This window comes from Anser cygnoides, chromosome 16 (genome assembly GCF_040182565.1).
Source record: "Anser cygnoides isolate HZ-2024a breed goose chromosome 16, Taihu_goose_T2T_genome, whole genome shotgun sequence".
Taxonomy (NCBI): domain Eukaryota; kingdom Metazoa; phylum Chordata; class Aves; order Anseriformes; family Anatidae; genus Anser; species Anser cygnoides.
In genome coordinates, this window is record NC_089888.1 from 9832559 (window position 1) to 9852291 (window position 19733).

General features: G+C 39.2%; 1 protein-coding gene across 9 annotated transcripts in view; it reads right to left on the bottom strand.

Moving 5' to 3' along the window:
• Positions 1-19733, bottom strand: part of NCOA3 (nuclear receptor coactivator 3) — an 85617-nt gene that overhangs the window by 51042 nt on the left and 14842 nt on the right. For 5 of the 9 annotated variants that reach the window (XM_048072462.2, XM_048072464.2, XM_048072457.2 and 2 more), the window contains exon 2: positions 15317-15358. The exons of 3 other annotated variants lie outside the window; for them this stretch is intronic. The gene's annotated coding sequence lies outside the window, so the exon portion shown is untranslated. Of the gene's footprint in view, positions 1-2361; positions 2489-15316; positions 15359-19733 lie in introns of all 9 variants that reach the window. One more of the 9 variants, XM_048072459.2, reaches the window with a different exon arrangement.

Below are 19733 nucleotides of genomic sequence, written 5' to 3' on the forward strand. Positions count from 1 at the left end.
AGAAATGCCTCTATCTAAAGGGGTATTTTTAATATGAACTACAGGTAGAGATCAATTCAAGTGGATACAGTGACCATTACCAAGTTCACAATTGCCCTTCCTCCTTCATTTGCATAGCCAGGATAATTCAGTTCTGCCCCTGTTTCTAATTACATTAAAAAGGCATTGAATAAAAAGCACAATTATTTCTCCTACTGTAAGACATAACAAATTCTTCCTGTAAATAAAACAAACTTGTTTTTGTAATTTTCCATGTTCAGAACACATGGCCCTTTTTCTTCCCTAGGACAGATAAAGTTAAACCTAGGGGAAAAAAAAAATAGGTAGGAATTACTCATTTTCCTATTCTCTATCGCATCACAGCCTTGAGCTTTACTATGAAGGAACGTTTACAGTAGTCTGTTCCTCCAGTGGTCATGGGCATATGTTTAAGTAGTAACACCCAAAAAGAAAAATACTTGTCCTCTGTTTTCAAAGCATCGATACCAAATGACTACAATAGCATGTGGAGCCAGCAAGACAAAAGACACCACTTTTGCTGGCAAACCCTTTTTGCTCTGAATCTATTTACACTTGTCCAATCCTTGACTTAGCAGGACACTCCCTATTTATACCTTGAGATTGAAAACTGATGGCTATAAGGACTATGGCCTTATTATTCAAAGTATTATTGTGTTGTGTTTTTAATTTACTGATCTTGAAAAAAAAAATGTGCACTTCTACTTCTGATTGGAGAGAGTGAACAACAGACATGGTGCAGTGATGCATCATGAAGAAATTTCAATACCACAAACTGTAAAGTTGATCTCTTTTGTTGTCTTAGCCTTCCAGATACAGACTTCAGCAGACTACGTACCACAAATGACTGAATTCAACAGTTATGGAGCACTTCAGCCAGTGTTCTGTCTTCCTTCCTGCATCTGTTCATGGATGTTGTCTATTACTGAAATTCCGTGTACACTGAGAAATAACCAGTTAGGTTATACTGATTATCATCCTAAAGGACAAGCACTGTTTGCTCATTAAACATCAGAATGAAAGTTTAGAGAAATCAGAGCTAGCAATGACTCAGGATAGATAAGAAGAGCTTTCCAGAACACACAAAGAAAACTGGAATGTGAACGGCAGAGAGGGTTCTGCATTAGCATGTGGAATTTCTTTGAACAATCCTGTCTTGTCCAACCCCCATCCCCAAGACCCCATCCAAACAACCAACCTAAAAACAGTTTTAAACTGTGCTGGAAATAAAGCAGACTCTTCTAAAAAGACTGCAGAGTAAGTATTCTGGTCTGCTCCTTCAGTAGAAATCAGTAAGCGACGCTACTATTTACCATCCTTGTAGTCTGAGAAACTGAGACTACTTCAAACTACAACAGAACCTAGGAATAACCTGACTGTAAGGGCATATCAACCCACAGACATGCAGGAAGGACAGCGGTATAGATAAGGCAACCTATGAAAATTATAAAAGCAAAAAGTCCTTTCAGCTACAGCAACCAATTCCTATATTTATTGCATTTTTCAAGAAAGTGTGGAAGGCCACACACAACTCACAGTGGGAAGTCTGCTTCACCACGATCACACCACTTTATTCTATCTGAAAAACACTATGATTTCTGCATTGTTTTGTATATTAAAAGAAAAAATATATATATATATCAGAGACACTGAGGTAGACACTGACTCCTAACTCTGTGCCAAAGAAATGAGGCAGTGGGTATGTACACTTAAGCTTAAAGGAATCAATGTGTCCACAGCTTATTTTTTTTTTGCATCTCTTCATCTTGCAATATCCTAACTGCATGCAAGAGAACTTATTAAAAAAAAAAAAAAAAAGTTGATGCTGGCAGAGAAGATGAGAGAATGAATACACTGATTTTATTTATTGTCTTTCAAGAAGTTGCTACTATAAATCTGCTCCAAGGCCAGAGCAAAACAGGACTTAAAAGTCTATTGAAAATGTTCTGAGGACCTCTATACCTGATCACTGTACATCTCAGAACAGGTTATGTCACCACACCCAACACAGCTCTTCCAAGAGGGAGTTTCATTCCAGAAACTCAACCCATTGTTGTTGCAGAGGACCAAGAGTTCTCTCATCACTGGAGATCTGCGGCAAGGATGCCAACAAGACTGCTTTCAGAGATGGACCTATTGAGGACAAAGGAGGGAAAAAGGCTGCTTACTGCATCCCACCATGCAATGCTTGGACTGCAGATATTAAGTTTCACCACTAACTGAAATGTAAATAAAAGCAGAGAAGACAGAGATACAATGATAATGTTTTAAAAACAAACAAAAATTTACATTCCAAATACTACCGTTCTGCTGTTTTTCAGTGTCACTTGTGCCTGCACTTACAGTTAGGAGCAGATTTGGGTGGAAATGACAAGCTTTCATACGAGATCTCCAAGTGCAGTTCACCATGCAACTCCATGACGAAAGCCAGGAAACTCAGGAGGATGAGCCAGCAGAAACTTGAAATAGACTACAGAAGTATTGACAATGAGTTTTGGAATATAAAATCATTTTCCCATTTGGGAGGCTGTGCTCTAAAGCCTTCTCTCTAAATCATCCACCCTTCCTTCACTAAAACAGGACAATAGGAACTGTTTACGCTAGATAACAAATAATAGAGGAAAACACCTTGGCATGAACTTCTCCTTTTCAAATTTCCAATTCACAGTCTGGAAATGGTGAAGAAAAAAAATCTAAAAGTGCAACTCCCAAACAATTGGCAATTCACCCTGAGGAAACTTGATAGATGTAACCAACCTCAAAATCTACCCTGAATAAACATGCAGAATAAAACAGTATAGAACTCAGCAGTTTATTTTCAGTCCGAGAGTACTTATTTAATGATTTTACGTTACAAAAACGCACTGGCAGTATTTCTGATACCCCTCTTTCTGGCCATTTTTATTAGAAATAAAGGTTATACTGTCCTCACGTTCAGCACTTCACTTTCAGCCTGTTGCCACTTTACCAAAAATAGGATACTTTGAAGTTACAGGACGTACGAATCTGGTGAAGTTAAAGTTTCTTTAGCTGGAAAGACGTTTTTTGTTTGGTTGGTCGGTTTTTGCCGGTTTCTTACCGTGCTTCTGGCATAGGTATTAATGTTTGTAGAGATTACTTGTTTCTAACACTAAAAGGCATGTGCATCCAACACTGCCCTGATGCAATCGTGCCACTGTTCAACAGAAACCTTTCAGATAGGGACACTTAAATGGCACTTCAGAAACAGAGTTCACTAGCATTTCTGAGTTCCTGACAATTGTTACTCACTCCTCTTTCTTTTAGAAGAGTATTAATTCTATTTCACTGTGATATGCAATATGATTTGTGACTTCAGTGCAGCTCCATTGTGAAGGCAGATGAACTGCCATGAAACGGACAACGAGAAGCAGACAAGATGCACACAGGCACAGTGAGGACAGAACAAAGAATCACAGGGAGTGGGAGAAAATAAACTATATAATAGCTGCTGCTCGGGAACACTAGCTGGAACAAACAGGGAGGCCACCAACAATCATTACAAGCGCATGTTTCTTTTGCTGTTGCAAGGAGAATTGCACACAAGAGGGGGCAGGGGATCTGCTATTAATCATATTATATTCATTGTTCCCTTGATGCCGCTGGCAATGCTTCAGGAGACTCCCTCAATTCCCAGATAAAACTGTAGCGAGAACAGCGCTCAAGAATCCCGGACCAAACCTTCGCTCCCTGGTCCTACTGTCCTAACGCTGCCATAAACTAAACACTTCACACCCGAAAAGCTCAGTATACTGAATTTAAAAAGAAAAAAAATCCAGATCACAGCAGTTGAGGGCTCGTCCCCACCCTAGTCTCTCATTAGGAAAATGAACACACTACATAAATCTGACGAAACTATTTGCAAGAACAAGCCACCAGAGAGGTGAAAACATCAGCCTGAAGTAGTCGGGAATCAAGTTTCTTTGTTGAGGAAGAGTTTTGAATGTTATCTCTGAGTAAGGTGCTGAGTGACTCCCTGATTAAGTGGCACTTAAAATTCAGTGAGTTGAATGCTCCAGCCAGAAGAGCAGGCCGCTACCTGTGCCTGGGAGCGGGGGAGGGAGAAAATGGCAGCTGATGCAGCAAAGTAACCAAGTCAGCTATTCTTTTGTCAGGGAAAAGACAGACATGTTTGAGGGGAAAAAAACGTGGATTAACTAAATCTCCTATTCATATTTCATCGAAAACGTAATGCTGCTTTAATTTGTCTGGTTTGGCAAAGCTACAAAGGGAAGGTGAATTTACTTGACCGCAGATATTTTTGATTTTTTTTGTGTGACAAAATCTGCATAGTATGAAAGTGACACGCACACTAATTGGGTCCAGAATTTGTTAGTCACCCTACCCAAATAAAAATCTGTAAGATGGCTACCATGGGACGCCGGCATTCCGCAAGTTGGCAGTGACGTTGCGCAGGCACTTCTTCTTTCCCAGGTCGAGAAAATACAAATTATTTTGTTTAAAAAAGATATAAGAGAACAGAAAAACAGCTACAGCTAGGTAAACGTGCACTTAAAACGCCAACTTGTGAACTAACGAGGCATTTCTACCTCAGATTTCAGTAAACAGCAACCACTTCATTTTTAATTAAAAAAAAAAAAAGCCCAACCCCCGTTTATTAAGCAGCAGAGCTCCCTGCAGCCAGCACGCCGCTGCGTCCGATGACTCATCCTCCCTTCCCTAGTTTCTAATTAGCTGTGATAGCATCAATTTGGAGTTTTGGGTTGTTTTTTTTTAAAACACAAAACCATGGTGGAAACTGCCAAACGGACGACTCGTCGTTCACCGACCGGCTTGCGAGGAGCCGGAGCGGCAGCACCCCGTGGTCCCCTCAGGACTCCGAGCCCCCCTCAGCACTCACCCAGGTCCCCTCAGCGCCCCGGGGCCCCCTCAGCGCCCCCCGGACCGCCCCCCCCCCCCTTTCCCGCTCCGTGGGCCCACAGGCGCCGGGCCCGCTCCCGCTGCCCCCTCCCCGGGCGGCTGCCCGCGGCCCGGCCCGGCGGCGAAGGGGAAGGACGGGACGGGCAAAGGAGGGGGGGGAAGCCCTCGCTGGGCTCCGGGCCCGGGGAAGGCGTTCCGCCACCGCCGCTGCGGGGTCAAAAGTTTAGCCTGGTTTCCATTTCACCTCTCCGCGCCCAATGGCAGCGCGGCGGCGGCGGCCAGGACCGCGGCCCTGGCTTAACTCCTTGCCGCCCGGCCGTGAGGAGGGTGGAAAAGAGCCCAAAAAACAGGGAGCAGGGCGACCCAAGGGCTTCTCGGCCCCGCAGGATTGCTGCTAGGCGGGGTCCCAAGGGCTCTGAACCGGCCCTAGTACGAGTGACAGCAAAGAGCAAGGGGTGACTTTGGTAGAGGGGAGCAGAATGGGCAGAAAGGACTGGGGTGTGCAGCGGAGCCCCGCAAGGTTTGCTTTGCATCTTGGGCAGCCGGGGATGGGTACCGTGACAGAGCAGCGTGGGGCAGCCCAAAGAGCCTCTGCACCACAGACAGGTCTCTGCTTCAGGACTTCCCCCCCAAAAAGTCACCCTCCATCTACCCTGAGAAGGACAGACAGTGGATGGGTGGCTCGTCCTCTGAACAAAAATCTTCAGCTCTGCAGTCTTGGACATGAAAGCACTTACAAACCCCCATCAGGCACTATTCAAAGGTGGTCATCTACCGTGGATTGCCATACATGTGACAATACAAACCCCATTATAGGATTCGTTAATGACTGGCAGACTAACAGGAATGAGGAGCCTCAGGTCCGTTTGATTGAGGGACCGATCCCACTGCTCCCTGGCACTGCTGCTTACAGTATCTGCCTGGGGTGCCTGTCCCAAATTTCACTATGTTGTGTAAATATCATGTATGTTGCAGTGTGCAATCCACAGAAGAGGGCTCCTGTTGAGATAGTTTGGTGAGGGATGCAGAACAACTATTGGCAGCACTGTGAAAATATGGTAACTATTCAGACATCCTTTGAGGGGGTAGCTTGACAAGCAAAACACAAAGTTATTGGAATACAGCAATATTAATCGTGGCCAGAACCATGAGGGGAATTTAAATGGGTATATGAATGTCTTCCACAGCTGAGAAACTACAATATGAAGTTTTATATGGCTTGGATAGAAATGCGGAGATAAATTATAGGTAGAGGTCCCCCAAAATACAGTAAAGCTTAAAAAATCCAGAATGAAAATGATTAGGTAACCTAATTTCTGGATTAAGATCAGTTTCTTAGATTTATGAAGCCCACCAGGATATACAGAAACATCCTGAGAAGCCCAGACCTTCAGACCTAGGCCCTAAGTAGCACCAAGTCCTTTAACTGTCTGCTCAGTGGAGGAATTAAGGTATTTCCTTCTATGAAACTCTTGGCAACGAAGAAAGGAACTTTCTGCAGTTAATACAGCACCCCCTGAACGTGAACCAATACAGTAATGCTCACATATCGATACTGTATTCTGCTGCCCAGAATAAGTTTTACTAACTAATAAAATCAGAAGCTCAGATATGACTGAGCATGAAGACAGGCTCCTGTCCTACAATAAGTATATCAATGAGCACTTCTGAGCAAACATCTAGTGTTCTGGCTTTGGCTGGGATGGAGTTAATTGTCGGAGTAGTTGTGGGTTAACCCGCATCCAGCCACAGAAGTAGAAAAGAATCTGAATGGTCTGGACACCAGACATTTTAAACAGCTTTTCTTGTTTTGGCACATAAAAAGACAAGAAACATCCTAGTCTCCACTCATTTCAGGATTAGGGAGCTAGAGGAAGAATGTGGAACAGGTTTCTCGTTCCACGGTATGCCTCCATTCTGCATTAACAATCTTAGGTTCTGTCATCCCCTAATCAGCAGTTCTGGTGTAAAATTGTAATGGACAAAATTATGACAAAAGCTTTCCAGAGTCAGAATTATCATCACAAGCAACACAGTTTCATCACAGGCACTAATGACTCAATGCATCAGCCTGTGGTGGAGTATCCCAAAATTTGTGCCCAATTTTATCCTCTAGGTGATTGACAAAAATGTTGAATGAAGATAGGTAATATTGAATAACATGGGAATGGCAACCTATGACTGCATTCTGCTTGGTCTTGGAAAGCCAGTGTCAGCTACAATTAAGCAGATAGCAAGGGATGCATCACCCCTTCATTTCAACAAAAAAGTTCTTAGTCTGGTGCATTAATAAACACAATATAATACAGGCAGCACAAAGAGGAGTAAAACGTGTAGTTAAGACATCTGTTAGGCTAAGTATCCTAAGGCAGCAGAAAAGGGTAGGGTTAAGTAGAGACCTGAAGTAAATGATTGGCAACTGACTGGATACCAAGTGGAATGGCAAGTCATGGCATACACTTACAGGGTAGACAACATGGAATTTAGCTTTCCAAAACAGGCAGCTTCTAACAGTAAAGCCAGAAAACACTTGAGAACATGTATCTTAGCATACTCTTGTTAATTTTTCCGCAGAGATCTCAATCGGAATACAATTGTGAAGAGGTAAAATGGGTAAACATGCCATCAACATGCATAAGAGGTTTATGCTGAAGATGCCAATAAAGTAGTACTTAGTTTTTCAAACTCTGAAAACAACCAGATATCAGATTGTTTGAGATTATGCCCATGACAACCTAAGGGAAAAAAACATTAGTCAGGTGGCAGCTATTACTAACTCTCCACAAACATGCAGTTTGGAAATTATCTTACTCAAGAATCTCAAGGCTTTCACAGCACTTCAGAACGATGAAAGATATTCAGGTCTCAGCCCTCTGCATAGGTCCCAAGGAAGAATAAAGACATAAACAGACATTCTTCCAAACAGCTATGCCAGCTGAAAATACTGCAAGCAATCTTCCATTTTTATAAACCCAACTCACAAAATACTTTTGGGCACAACAAAGGAAATAATGCAAATGCTCTTCAAAGCTGCTCCAGGAATCAGACAACAGTGATTTCTTAAACAGGCACAGGTAGATTCTTTTCTCAATCTACGCAAACAGGCATAGTAGCTCAATACAGCAACTCTGTGGTTAAGCTTAAGGCCTTGAGAGCTGTTAAAAGATGTAGTAAGTGATTAGAATGCATCAAAAAGTTAAAGGCATCATGAAAATCTTGAGATCAGACCTTACTACCAGGCTTTTTTTTTTTTTTTTTTTTTACTCTAGCTCAAAATGGATAAGACACCAGTGGAAAAAAATATCAAATAACACTATTTTCACAATTTAGGTAGGTTAAAAAACCAGTTTTGCTAAGAGCAATTTAAGACTTAATTACATATATAAAAAGCTATTTTCCTCTCAGTAAAAACAGCAGTTAGTTTTTGTTTCTTTACCTTCTCTAAATACCATGTCTTTTCAGAGAAATTCTTTTAAACTGAAGTACCACAAATAAATTCCCTTTTTATAAGATGGCCTCATTTTAAAAGAAAATGGATGCTATAAAATTTTACATCAAGTCAGCATGTTACCAAGAAGCTTTTCTGTGTGTTCTGAATTTGATTAATACAAGCCAAGGTCACTTCCTGAAAGATGCCTACCACTGCAGCTGCAAGCAAACTAGACTCCTCTGAGCTCAAAAGCTGGGGGATGGGAAGACACTAGAAATTTCTAACATTGTCTCCTAAAATACACTACTTACAAAACTTGAGTAACATTTAGAGTGTTTACTAGATCACCACATAAGTAACCTATTAACCAAAGTCAGTCTGTATAATCGTGTTTTCAAGCAAAAAGATTGAAAATGATGCAGCAGCGTGTCTGTAATAATGAACAATTCTGAGGATCCTTTACTAAATTTTATGCAATTCCCTGGAAAATGTACAGTTTTTACATTATGTAGCTCATAAAGCTAATGAGCGACTGCCCTTGAATTAACAGCACATCTCAATCCTCTGAGACTCCGAGGCTCCACCCAATCTACACAGTGCCCTATTCTGACTCCATTTAGGAAAAACACGTTTGAGTTAAGCATGCAAGCTTTTTCCAGAAGTCTACAGCATGTATTTTTCTAGTTTCTGAAGACTATACCTGCTGTTTACAAGACGAGCTAGAAATTAGCTGTTTTCACCTGTAATATTCAAGATATTAAAAAAATATTTTACGAACATGCCACATTCACATTACACATGAAGCCAAACAGCTGCAGTTTCTTCCACTTCCAGACACAAAGCTAATAGGTCATGAAAATAAGACCTGTACCAAACAAAGCCGAGCATTATTTTTGCTTTTTGTGTGCACAAATAAGAACTGTACAATCTGAAGTACCAAACAGGAGGTGGGGGGAAGGAAAGGATTGCTGGAAAATGTTTAAAACCACACACCAACAGACATTCCCCGCAAGGGCATCTGTTTGTCTAGGAAATGGGCCCCACTGGCTTTATTTATGAACACACACACACAACTTAATATACTTCATCTTTAAAATAGCCTTGATATAGCCAACATTGCATCCAAAGTTTCATACTAAAATTAGGAGGATCTGCTCAATGAAAGTTCATTTTGACAAATTGATGTAGTAGAAGGAACAGAACATTGTTGGTTTTGGGTGGGCATCTTTGCCTGAAATAGAAAAATATACTAAAGCATATCATTACCTATGCAGGCACTGTGGTTAAGGATGCCTAACATTTTCCATCACAGAAGCCCGTTCTAATTCTTTGATGACTCTCTCGCACACCCCTCAGAATTACGTTTGGTGGAAGACTTGCATAAAATTGGTTCAGACATTTAAAAACAGAGTGGATAATTATGTTGAACAAAATGCAACTTTTTATTCCATCTGAGAAGTTAAAAGTTTTAGGAAAGAAACTGCTCAAATCTCTAAACAAGCTAAACTTCATCTTGCTGCTCTGCACAGATGGTAACTGCCTTTAAAGTCTTTGCACATGCTCAGTTGTGTTTTAAACCACTTGCCAAAATCCTCAAGTATTTTATCTAACCAAGCAAGCTTTGTCGCTGCACTGCTCCTCCACGCTGACAGGACAGAACATGCTTTATCATTGTATTATAAAGACCAGGAGCAGCTTGCCTATGAACCTGCCAGCTATGAAGCAGTTAAAGCGCCTGGCAGCCCAGTAGCTGGTGAACAGGGACATTTTTCTAGGTTATGCTGCCCCACCCATTCTGAAAACAGGAGGCAGCAGAAGGATCAAGGGCTTAGCGAAGGCTGCCCCCCCCATTCAGGATCCCAGTTGAAACAGCAGATGGGGGTCTCACCCAGTAGTGCTAAAAGGGGCTAGCCGATACAGAAAGCACACAGACCAGTGGCCAAAGCGATGTTCCCATCTGCTCTGTCCAGTTCCACATGCCAACCTTGCTGGCAAACAGAGCCAAATTTTTTTTTTTAACGCTTTTTTCTATTTTTTTCTTTTTTTGTTCTATTTTTTTCCATTCTCTTTTTAAAGGTGTACAAAAAAGTTACACTGAAAATATTAATGTTCTGAAATCATTCAGAAAAACTTAAAAATCACTGTCCAACTCAACACCTCTCTCTTTAACCCCAGTTGCACGTAGATAATTAAGTACATTGCTGTGTCTACATGGGACTGGCACCCATCAATTCACAAAAAAAACCTACTATAGATTTACTTATGTCTCTTGTATCACCTCCAAGGTACATTACTATTTCAGCAAATACATTTGCTTTACTATACACCTATATAAAATGGTCTTAAAATGGAGAATTCAATTCTGTCAAAGACTCGTATCGTAACTTTGCCTTGCCCAGTAAAGGTACATAGGGAATTTCAATTACATACAAATTAGGATGCTTTTTTTTTTTTTCCTATGAGGAGTAAACAAGACAAATGCAGTCTTGATTATCACAGACCACAACTTCCGATTAAGACTATTCATTCACAGCAGATTTTCAACTGGCATTTAAATCACTGATTTAACTGTTGGAAATATTTACACCAGCCAATAGGGGGGTGGCGACACATGAGCTGGAAAGAAATGTAGTCCATAAATCACATCAACTTGCCATAGGCACATTTTGCTACTCAGCAGATGCAGTACTTATGGACATTTATTCACGTGTTTCCACAGGAACTAAGCTATAGAATTAATGTCAGTAAATGTATTATTTAACACTGTAAACCCACTGATTTTAATCAAAGCTTTGGATATGTTAGCATTTTAAATGTGAACTACTAAGTTTACTTAAAAAACAACAAAACAAAACCTGTGGTTAGTAAATCCACAACTAAAGAGGAAAAAAGCACAGAATCATTTTCTGAAAAAGTATTTGAGTGCAGGTGGGAGAGAAGAGGAGGGAAGACAGCTATCCATTAAGGGTTTTCAGATTACATACACACAGACTCACAAACTGGCTTCAATGGGAGTTAAATGCCTGATGTGTTAGAGTGCTTTTGAAAAGTCTACTCAGTATCTCTTTTCATCAGGCTATTAAATTAGTTTGTTTGTGTTTTTTTTTTTGTTAAGAAAAACAAAGAGCCACGCACACACATTCCCCTTGCTTTTAAAATTTGATCTTGTTACCCTCTAACCTAATAATAATAAAAGTACGTTAATCAAGTTTCTTGACTTTTTGGCATAACTGGACACTCAAATTTGAAGAGGAGCTACAAGATCGGAGAATGAAAACAAAGGAAGTTACTGAAGAAATGAAGTCAAAATAGTTTAGTTTTCCATGCACGGTATCAGTGCTTACGTACTATTTTTGCTTCATTGTAAGGAGTGAAAAGAGCTACTTAATGCAAAAGGGACCTTTCTAAAACACAATTTGACCTTGAAATATGGAGGTATTCCTAGCTCAATGCTGTAATTAACATCTCTGAATAAATTTGAATGTACACAGACAGTATATTTGGCACTGCAGCAAGAGGCCTTCATTTAGTTCAATGCTAATGCTTAGCATGCAGAGTTTGAAGTGACAGTTATGTATCTACAGTATAGCTTATCTGAGGATTTCATTAGCTAAAAATCCACTTTTCTCCACTTGTTTTCATGTATCTTCCTGTATTTCACTTTCATACTGACCAAAACTTAATAGACTACCTTCAACTGAACTGCAAAATAAGGACAGAACAGAATAATTCTCAAATTAGAATAATTTGTTTTGCCACTGTACAGTCAGATTATCTTACTGTATTTCAAATATTACCCATCCTCTGTGTTCCAATGGTTGTAACACGAGCACCTGCTAAAACCTACTGCAAAAAAAATGAAAGCTGTAATGTGGTTTTGCATGTCAGTGTTAGGCTCAAATGTTAGATTTCAGGGATCAATTGTTTACAAGTTAAACTGAAATGGGTTAGTGTCTTTCTTCAGTGCTATGCAAAATGGAAAATAGCACCTATAGAGATGTTACAGACTAGAGTGCCACAGACTCACTTCTGAGTCCTACAACAAAAGGGCAAGAGGCAGGGTTTACTACCTCCAAAAAGATGAATATTAATTTCCAAAGAGTTTGAATGCTGGAATGGGTTCCAGACAACTTGTGGAATCTCTTTGCTAAGAAACCTTCCAAACCTTCACTGAACAGAATTCTCAAACAGTGCTTTGTCAGCACGGTTTAGATTGATGCTAGCATAACATCTCTATGATTTTCAGTGACACATTATCATGAGAGAATTATATACTGCAGCCTTGTGATAAACTGGTACCATTATAATGAGTTACTAAGACAAAGGGACTTTACGATTAATCCCACTTTGTCTTAATTTCAAGATGTGTCACTACATTCTTTTCACTACTGTTTTAATCACAGTATATTTTGTTAGTCTCACAAATCCTTTATATTTTGCATACATCCGTTAATATTCCCATCTTTACTGGAAACAAACTATATATTCCTGATGACAACATTAATTCCTACCATCAAGGATTTTTTCCATTTAATAGCAAAACCAGAATGTTTTTGAATAAAGCTCTCAAATGCCCTCTGAATTTTTCGTACTGAATTTTATATTCTTTACCAACCATTTCCATTGCATGAAAACCTTGCGCTTCTATTTTTTCTAACGTTCTCCTGAAGAAGTAAAAACCTTCACTTTCATTAAAAAGAAATTGTACAATAAATCTCACTAACCTCTCAAGGATTCACACAGAAGGTATGTTTGTAATAGCTGCTTACCAATTAGAAAACCAGCTATGCTCCTTAAATTGTTTATACAAATAGCATGTCTCATACATTGATGTTTATCTGCAGAATTCTCCAAAATAACACTGTCATCGTTAGCACAGAAATTCCAAGTAATTTTAGAAGATTTGCAACCATTGTGGAAGTTAATACAAGAGGTCAGTGACTGCCAAAAACAGAAGAATGGATTACATCCATCTTCTTCAAGTCCCCAAAACATTTGTAATGTTTTGTTTCAGATCCAGTTGCTTCCTTGTTTACAGATAAATGACTAAATGGTTGCATAGTTTCACAACATTAGGAAGCAGTTTTATGTATTTTTATACAGAGCACTGGAGGGACCATCAGGATAGAGGTTTTTTTTTTTTTTTTTTTAGATTATTAATACTACTACTTTTTCTTAAATGCACTGTATCTTCAGTTCCCACCCAAGAAGATCAACTGAACTGTAGCTTACATGCAATAAAACCATGAGCTGGGGAACCACGGCTTGAGCATATGTCTGCCAACAGGACATCCAAGATGCATCCACCATAATTTAAACAAGTCATGCTCTCTTTTAGCAGACTTGCTGGTAATTTTGCAGATAACCTGATGCTAAGCTTTAAAGCTAATATCCAGTCACACTCACATACTAGGAGGTTTCTATTAGCATCTGGTGAGTGTGTCAAACATGGTACCTAACCAGTTAGCACCAGTCATGTATTTATGCCACAAAACTAGAAGGTATCACCTATCAAGTGTAGTTTATACTATGTGTTTTTTTTGTTGGTAAACAAAACACCACATTGCATTTCTATGACAGTACATCATATCGACATTGCATTTAAAAGAAAGGGATGTTATGTTTATGTACATCAGTCAGAACTTTATATTCCTGGGCCTCATCAAATTTAATTCGTAGCAGTAAAGTCACTATTATTGTCTCTAGGCATGGCATAGCTTCAGTGTTTTCTATTTAAAACCCACTAAGCATTTTTAGTGTACCTAAAAATCCATTAAGATTCAGAAAGCTACAAAACCTTACCAACTCTTGGGCTTCCATCAGATTCTCACATATGGAAATGACATCATACATGTAATAACAGGATAAACATGGCATAGCATGGAGGGAACACAAGAGCGTATGAAGCAAACCTAATGTCATTAATTCTGTCTTTCAAGATATAAATGCTGTGATATAGTAGTTTTTTTCCCCATCGTAGGTAGATTTATGACAGACAATATGCTTAGACATATGTCTCCATCCAGTCAAGAGCAAAAGTTATTTATCCCTTCTCTCCACTGCATACTATTTACCTCATTGTGGCATCTGTCTGTAAATCATTGCTTAGGAACATTTTAATGAGCACAGCTATCTGAAACGAAACAATCTTTTTTTCTGTGCTTAGACAAGAACTTTCTCCAAAGGTTTTCCTTTCACTGTCTCCTTTCATTTTCTTCATTTTGCTCTAACCTTTCCTTATTCTAGCCAAGCCAAGTCACTTGAATTTTATCACAGACCATCCTGCTAAATTGCAGAGTAAAGAGGCTAAGCTTACCAAAAGAGATGACTATGAAAGAGGTGATGTCCAGACATGCTATCAGTTTCAATACTCTTCAGCAATAGGTATAAAACTTGACAGTTATCTATTTGAGTACTGAAGGCTAAATGGGTTACTCTGAGTTATGAGAAAAAAAAACAAAACCACGCCCTGATGATCAGCATCATACCCACTCTGGGCCCAAACAGCTTTAGCTGAGAAACTCCATTTCAACACCACTGTTTCAGAAGAACTGTTCTGAGCAAAGTATTTACATCATCAGTTACTTCAGAAATAAGAAAATCTTGGCACCAGTGATAGAAAATTAAGAACTGAAGGCAAATATATACACAAAAGGATGTTATTACTTCATCCCACTCCTTTTAAGAGCAATATTCTTTAAATGCCCAGGTATCCCCAGGAGCCTACTAGCCTTAGATACTACAGAGTGCACTGAAGACGGGTAATACCATATACTTCCTCAGTTTAAGGGAGGTGGAAAAGAGCATATATAAAGTATTGTAGATTATTAATACAGAACAGAAGAAAATACATTTCTCTAAGGGAATTGCAATTATTTTATCCCTTCTCCAAATCCCCTTACTATCAATGTATTCTTTGGATCAGTTCTCAAAGTAGCCCTGGACAACCAAGTCAAACAGAAGACTTACCTAGCACAGTGTTCTCTCTCCAACAGAAGCCAGTAGGAAAGCCTAGAAAGAACAAGGTAAGCATATCACTGTTTCAGCATTCTCTCAAACTTCTTAATCTCCAGCTCAGGAATTTCCTGGTTCACAAGGACCGAGTTTCCCAGCAGCTGGATTTCTCCTCTACGAGTATATGAATTGCTTTTGAACCCATGAAAATCAACACAGCTGTAATATTCTGTGGCAGCAAGTTCTGCACTTAAGCTCCACACTATGTAAAAGTACCTTTATTGATTTTTATTTTTTAAATTGCCATGTGATAAAAAAATAGGAGGGAAATAAATGAAATGGCTGAAAAGCAAAACACTTTCTTCGTCTTGATTTTCCATTACACCCATGGTTATTTCATACGGATCAGTATGTACTGTTAATGGTGGAAGTTCTGGTAAATTTTATTTCTCATACAAAAGCTGTTCCATGGATTTGATCTTTGTCTTTCTCTATACTTTAAGACCACTGTACTCTTTTTGGCATAGCAAATCTTCATGCAATAAGCTTTACAAAATTGTGTTACACAATATCAAAGTCTCACGTCTATAAAGGAATTCATAAATTGGCAGTTAAGTCAATAAATGCATTTATATTAAGCAGAATTAAGAAAGATCTATGTAGAACTAAGCTCAAACACTGGAAATGTCTTTAATATTGTATAACAAACTCCACATAGTGAAATATCTGATCTACCACTGTTTTTATCCAGCATCTAAGTAAACAAAACAAGTTTGTTTTAGGCTTTGACAATAAAGATTTTTCAGTTGTTTTGCATCTTCAACAATATATTTAGCCTTTAGAAAATATAAGTCTTAGAAATCCCACGTTCAAGCTTGAACTTTGCATCGAATTTGCAAAGTAACATTTAGATAAGATATCCAAAATGTAAACAAAGCAACGACAGAGGCTTTATTTCATAATGTACTGTTTATTTCAATACTTTTAATCAGCGATAAACCAGCTAAACAATACACAATTCACAGTACAATCCTTGTAAAAGCTGGAAAAGATATTAAGGTTCATGTCAAGTTCAATGTGCTCTATTTTTAACTTTAGTCAAGTCCCTTCTCATTAGCAGTAACTTAATAAATAAGCTCTTATATCAAATCAACTTCCTAGCTGCAGCTAGGAATTTATGTACTTACAAAATAAAATGTTTAGCCCAACAAATAATTCAGTTACTTGGATCTAGCAAACTAGCAATCTTCCACTGCCACAATATGCCAAATAAAGGATTATTAATTGCTTAACAAAGCAGTACTTAATTGTTTGCTATTATTTTTCGTAATCATCGTTTGCTTCCCAAGCTTCATTCCGAAACTTTAAGAAACAACAGAAAACTGGCCTCCCCCTTTGATTCAGCTCACAAAAAGAAGCAGTCTTCACATTCATATAGTTTGACAGCAATGGAACAATTCATTTAGCATAACTTTTTAATAGTGAAATTTAGGACACTGCTGTAGGACCTGCTGAAGATGCTTTTTAAAAGCATTTCACAAGGTCAAACCAACCCAGACTATTCTCATGACTGACTTATTAGGAGAGAGCCAAGTTTACATAATAGTGATCTGAAAGACAGATGATGCCTTTGAAAACAAGCCCATCCTTGAAGACACTTCTGCATTTCAAGGATGCTAACAAATAGCATCTAGCTTGTCTTTAAGAGACAACAAACTGGTTTTGAACACTCCTGCTTGCAGCAGTACCCGTATCACACGAGAGTAACCCCGTTTGGAGGCCAGACTCATTCAAGAATTGATACACACTGCAAGCAAACATCAGATCTCAAAAGCACACTGACAAAACCCAACGCCTGCTCAGTCACTGATGGAAAACTGAAGTGCTCAGAGTAAGGTGTTGAAGTCAGATAGGACCTGTAACAATCACAATAAAAATAACCCAGATTTGGGATGTGATTAGAGCAGCAAGAAGCCATTTCTCAGCTACTGATTTATGAGTCAGATCTAGAACCACTTTTAGAATAACTTCCAAGCATCACCTCTACAAACTAAGATGATTTCAGGAACCATCTCTTGAGACATCTCTAGCTTCACATCTGGAACCATCACCCAGAAGCAGCACGCCTCTAAGACTTGGTGGGAAGACATCCAGGAGCCTTTCTAAAACACACCAACTTGTATCTAGAAGCTTTTCTAGAACAGCCTCTGAACTCCCTCCCAGGACTGATTCTGCAAGTCACGCCCTCAAACCACCACTCGCATTGTTTCTAGGACCAGTGCCAGGTACGTCCCCAGGAACCCCTTCTGCAGCCACTGTTGTACAATTTCCCCCTCCCCAACCCACCCCCCCCCCAAAAAAAAAAAAACAGCTGATTTGGCTACATAAAATTGGGGAAGACTCTTGTAAGAGTTAAAAAAGTGTCATTGATATTCAAACTGCTTCACCTGTTCTGCAGAATGTGTTTACAACACAATTTTATGTAACAAGCCTTAATGCAAGTTCTGCCAGCTATAAAACAGCAGCTAAAAACTAACTGCTGGTGGCTAGCTTTGTGTTAAGTTCTTAAGCAATTACTGAATTCTACTCCATGTCCCCTCAGGTTCTTGAGCATAATATTGAAACGCCTGAAGACTTTCTATGCAAAGATAGAGAGAAAAGTCAGAGAAGTTTACGAAATGCCTGGTTTGGAGGCGGGGCCTTTAAGCTAGAATGAATATGCTAAAAATGCGCTAATACACCAAGCAGGTTAGAACAAGCCGCTTCTCAGTTGTGTTCTTTTATTTTGTTTTTGTTGTTGGGTTGGCATTTGTGACTAATCAATCGCCCTATCCTTGTTTCAACTGACTTAGCTAAGATCTCTATGGGGCAATTATTACATATTTTGTTCCACTGTTGATGCTAAGGAGCCAGCATAACTATAGAAGAGAAATATTCCATTTCATGCTCACTAACAAACTGGCAGTGACATTTTTGTTCATAGTGCTTTTGGTGTTGTTTTTTTTGTTCGTTTGTTTGTTTTGTATTGTAGGGTGGGTTTCATTTCTAACAGTACATTAGAATCTTTTTTATAAATGAATCAGTGTTTGCAATGCTAGTGAAATGTCTTCCTCACCAAATAAAATTAGTAAGAAAAGCCTGGAAGTTTTGCAAGTTTTTTATTATTTCAGAAAAAAACAAGTCTAGACTGGATTGGAATTACTAAATACCAGAGCTACCATAATAGAAGAAACTTTCAGGGGAGCAAATACAACTGTAGAAAAGTATCCAACCTTTTGTTTAAAGTGTTATATTAGAAAATTGAAACAGCCTTGCTACTGAAAAAAAAAATAAAGATTTTTTAGTGGCTGAGGCAATTAGCATAGCTAAACCTGAGTCTATTTTGCTTAATGCCAGCATGTATACTCAGAACAAAACATTGCCACTGTCTGCCACGTTAGCACACCTGATTTTGTTAAAAGATATGAACTAGTTGCACCCTCAAGAAATCTATAACAGCTGTGGAGTATCAGACTGTTTTTCTCATACACATTTCTTGTAATTAAATTTGCCTGAATGTGCCTAAGGGAGCTTTGAAGTTACCTTCTATCAGCAATGTAGCCAAGATGTTGTGTGCAGCAAGAACTTTGGCTAGAATCTGGATACACTTACCATGGAACTCAGCACCTGCTACCAGACCAGAGCAACAAGATAGACATCCTGTGACACAGCTTCAGGGTTACACTGAAGCTTTGGGGTGCTAAGCCTGTACCTCAGACTGGAAGCATATCCCTGGTAATTAGTAATGCAGATACCAGCCCCATGGCTCAAACAAATAGGGAACTGTGTGCAATTTCTTAGTAGCCAGTTTTGCTTATTTTGTAGTCAAGGAATTAAGTGCTTAGATATGAAGTGCTTCTTCATATCATGAGGAAATAACTTGTGTATCATGCCCTGGAAACCTCAATCATGTGGCACAGGTGAAAATTGTTCTTTTCTTGCTAGAGCCTCACACTGTAACAAAAGACACACCTGTATTTTCATGCTATAATGTGTTAAAATTTGAGCAGACTGCTCACTTTGGGGGAAAAAGATGCAGACAGGTAGATAGATGTCTTACAGATTGACTTTAATAAGAGATTTTTCTTAAGCCCTTTTTACTAATACTTTGAATCTACAACTACCCCCCATCCCTTACTGGGCTCTAGGCTTGTTTTATTGAAGGTAAACAGAGACCACCAGGACTGTTAATCTGATACCCTTAGCTCTTACGTTCTCATTCCCTCCTTAAGAGATATGCACACCCCACTAACCTGGCAACAGAAGTACCAGCTCACCTGACATTGCTGTGTAGCACTAGTAGTACTCCAAGCCTGGAGGTTCCCCTGAACCACTGCTACTGAACCTGCTTATATAAAAATTCCAAACTAACCCAAACTCTTAAAGGTCATAA